We start from the raw sequence: 4,225 nt of genomic DNA, 5'->3' as shown, positions 1-4,225 counted from the left end.
TTGGCACAACCAGATTTGTTCTTTAAGAAGGTCACTACTTACAGAGAAGTGAACTCTGTAAGGTGAACCTTACAGAGAAGAGGAGGGTTTGGTAGGGGGAAGGCTGGACTCAGCACCCAGTCAGGGTCCAGGTGAGGAGCTGGTTGTGGCCTGGACAGGTGGTGGCAGTGGGGTTGGAGGTGGTGGACCTTATCAAGATTTATTTAGGAGATGGAGTGAGAGGGCCTCCTGATTGATTGGATGTGGGGGAAGAGGCAGAGGAAGGAGCCCAGTGGTGACAAGGTAGAAGGCCCAATGTGCCAAACCCTAACCTAAGCACTTGACATTAACAAGCTTATTTCGCCTTCTCACAAACCCTTTGTATGGCTGTTAGCATAACGAATGCCATCTTGGGCTCGATCAGTTCCTCCTCCTGTCCTTCCACTGACCCTATCCCATACTGTACTATGCAGTAAATTACTTCTCTGTCACCAAGAGCTTTTTATCTAAAAAGTAGATATTGCTTAATAGTCATTCGGACCAGGTGACCTCTATGCTCCATTTGTCCCCAGACAATGTTGAAGACCTTTGCTGACGTATTCCCCGCACCGATGAGACTAGTTACCCATTCATAAATCTTGATTTAGGAATGCATGTCCTGTTTCCAAGCACATACCCAAATACCCGAGGTTAACTCTGAAATTGTCTGAATGGCCCCTCGGTGGTGGGCAGTGCAGCAGCAAGTACTTCCAGATCACTGTCCGCCCGAGTAAGCTGTGAGTAAGCTGTCCTATAGTAAACTGATCCATTGATTAGATGGACTGCCTGCCTAGTTTCTTGGTCTCAACATGCTTTCCCTCTCATTTTGGCGGGCAGTTTTCATCCCCTCCATCCTCCAACATCCTTTTAGGAAGATAACTGTTGTCTCTTCTGGATTCCTAGAAAGCAAAGCCTGAGGCCCAGGGCTGATGACTACTGCTTTGTTAGGAAGTGTGACCACAGGGGGCAGGAGGACGGGAGGGACGAGAGTGAAGCAGGGAAGAAGGCAGCTGATGGAAAGATGTGTGATAAACCTGGTCACCTCTAGGTGCAGTTGAATGAATGCTCTGTCCCTGGGAGTGTTCTTCAAGAAGGCATGTAAAATGCACGCAGGACAGTTGGACAGTTGGGGGAACAGGAGGTAGAATTTGTCCATCAGCTCTTGTCCCTCACTAGCCAACATCCACCCCAAGGGGGTCTACACAGACACATGGTTACGCAGGAGTGGACACCAACTAGGAGCCCTGAGGCATCTCATGCTTTGATGGCCTCAGGACAGGAGGCCAGAGGCATGCAGCATGGATACAAGGCCAGGCGCTGTCAGGTTACACCCCAGCGAAGCTGGTCATAGTTCTTGCATAGTTAGTGGCTACCATAGTTGTTGGAATGAATAACAGCAAGAGGCCAAGAGCATCAGAAGTGTGCCTGAGAGGTGTGTCACACCCCACCATCATTAACATGACGCCACCATTATTATCCCCATTTTACAGGTGAGAAAACTGATGCTCACAGAGGTCACCCAGCTAGTCTTATAGCAGAGCCAGGATTCAAACCCACATAGTCTGGCTCTAACAATTGCTTCTTATCCAGTATACTAAGTTGCGTCCTGGAGGCAGTGGCCCCACATCTCCACCCTTAGTGGGCCTATGGATTCTAAAACCTTTCGGGATCTGAGGGGAAATAGAGCCACCAAGATAGGTTTAATTGGGAGGAAGGGATGTAAGGTACAACATGATAAATATAACTAACACTGCTGTACATTGTATTTGAAAGTTGTTGAGAGAGTAAATCCTTAAGAGTTCTCGGCATAAGAAAAAATATATTTATTTTCTGTCTTTAATTTTATGTCTATATGAGATGATGGATGTTCACTCAACTTATTGTGATAATCACTTCACAATGTTTGTAAATCAAATCATTATGCTGTACACCTTAAGCTTACACAGTGTTGTACGTCAACTACATCTCAATAAAACTGGAAGAAAAATATTTTAAAAACTATTGGTGGGGGATGGTATAGCTCAGTGGTAGAGTACATGCTTGACATGCACAAGGTCCTGGGTTCAATCCCCAGTACCTCCACTAAAAATAAAGTAAAAAAATAAATAAATTACTTCCCCCAACAATTTTTTTTTAATTAATGGGGAAGAGTCAAGGGTCGGAAAAAAAGAAGAGCAAAGAAATAATCATCTATTGGCAAACAGCTTTGCAATTTACAATTAGCTTTTGGTTTCTTCAACAAACATTTGCCATTGCATATCCAGCCCTATGCTCGGTGCTAGGGAGACAGAGGTAAAACTGATGCACCTTCCCTGCCCTGGGGAGCTTGCTTGCTGGTGGCGAGACAGATGTGCATTAGGCATTCCAGAGCAAGGCAATCAGTTCTGCTGCCTGCTGGCTGTGGGACCTTTCTGAGCCTCAGTTTCCTCATCTGTAAGATGGACCAGTAGCTGACTACAGTACAGGTACTTCGCAGAGTGCCTGGCACAGAGTGTGGTAGTGCTTGTTATCACTGTTGTCTTATGAAAGCTACTGAGGAGGGAACATCCCTTTATCGGATGTTTATCGTCAGGCCCTGTGTGCTCTGAATCAGCAGCTCCCTGGCCTCCGTTTCCTAGCCTTGATCACAGTGTTCCAGCCACCTGCACCTCCCTGCCAAATGAGCCAATGCCTAGCATTCTTTCCTTTCTTGGGATCTTGATCAGAAACTGGGTCAGCAGGTCAGCCCTGAAGCCCTGGAGGCCTCAGCCCACTTGGAGTCTCTCTCAACGACCAGCTTGGGCAGTGGGGGCTTGTGGGCTGATGGCATGCTGTCTAAAGATGCCTTCAGAGGGAAGCCAAGGCGCCCAGTTTCTGTGGTGACAAGAATGCCTGCGGGGTGGGGTGGGAGAGGGTGAAGAGCACAAAGGCCCATCTGACTCTAGTTATAGGCCTGGCAGTGGGATACCTGCCTTCAGTCCAAGCTGGCTTGGAGCATGCCTCTTTGGCTGTGGAGGAAGAGGGGATTTACACAGGGGGCAGCCAGGTTAGTAACCCCCACCGTGCTGGAGCACTTTGAATGGGCTCTGGTGCCCTGCTCAGAAACGTCCTAGATACCTGCCATCCCCTCAGATCCCTTTGCTTGAAACTTTCCGGGCAGGAAGTGGGAGGAAGGAACAGAGGTGTTTAGTATACTCTTTTTGTAGCCACTTCTGCTGGGGACTCTACCAGGAGAGCCTGGGACTGCAGACCTGGGTTCAAATTCTGAGTTCAGCCTCCAGCTGGCTTCATCACATAACCTCGCTGAGCCTCAGTTTCTTTGGCAGGACAGTGGGATGGAAAAAGCACCTATTTTGGGATCAGGCAGACCTGGATTTGAATCTAGGCTTCACCCCTGAATTTATTCAACAAAACTTGTTGACTGCCATTCCTGTTCAAGTTGCAGGGGCTCAGCTGTGATCAAAGCCTTCAGCTCCCTGTTCTCGAGGGGTTTACAGTACAGGAGAGACCCAGGCCACAGACAAGCAAATAATATGATGGAACACATTGGAGTACAGTATGACATGCCACTTAGGCATACCAGGTAGAGGTTAGTACTGTGAAGATTATGGCGCAGGGCAAGGCGCAGAGAAGGATTCTCGCGGGGGAGATTACTTCAGATAATGTGCTCTGAGAAGGAGCTTTGGCCTGGGTAAAGCTTGTGGCCCCAATCTGAGCCTCAGTTTCCTCATCTGTGATGTGGAGTGAAGCATGCCCACCTCCCAAGGGTGTTGTGGAATCAAATAACATCACAAAAACCTTCATCATCCAGAGTAAATGATGCAAGAAAATAATAGCGTATGTCTTAGGCAAAGACTCACTACCAGTGATGTGTCAGGGAAGGAAAGTGTAGCAAATGAGTTCATCCAGTTTCTGATTTTATTTCCTTTTTTGTTAAGTTTTCTGCATACATTGATGCATTAATACTCATTAAATAAATGAAAATCTGCCCCGAGAAACAACCTGAACCATGCTGGGTGCTCTGGAAGTCTTCAGTAACATCCTAGGTTCCTTCTTCTTCCTGAGGAGTTAGAAACGGGGCACGATGGAAATTGAGTTCTAGTGAAATGACACGACAAGTATGCAGAGGGGCGATGGAGTCGTCTTTGAGGCAGGAGAGCATGCAGCCGCGTCACTGATGCCAGGCCAGGCGCCAAGCGAGGAAAGTGGCACCTTTGCGAGTAAACGT

At 47.7% G+C, this 4,225-nt stretch overlaps 1 non-coding gene across 1 annotated transcript; it reads left to right on the top strand.

Annotated features, from left to right (window-relative positions):
- Positions 1-2,027: 2,027 nt before the first annotated feature.
- Positions 2,028-2,100, top strand: TRNAV-GAC (transfer RNA valine (anticodon GAC)). Its single transcript has one exon. It is a non-coding gene; the product is annotated as a tRNA-Val (tRNA).
- The last annotated feature ends 2,125 nt before the right edge of the window (positions 2,101-4,225 follow it).

This window comes from Camelus bactrianus, chromosome 11, assembly GCF_048773025.1.
Source record: "Camelus bactrianus isolate YW-2024 breed Bactrian camel chromosome 11, ASM4877302v1, whole genome shotgun sequence".
Classification (NCBI taxonomy): domain Eukaryota; kingdom Metazoa; phylum Chordata; class Mammalia; order Artiodactyla; family Camelidae; genus Camelus; species Camelus bactrianus.
Note: the sequence above shows the minus strand (reverse complement) of the source record. Positions and strands in the feature narration are given on the sequence as shown.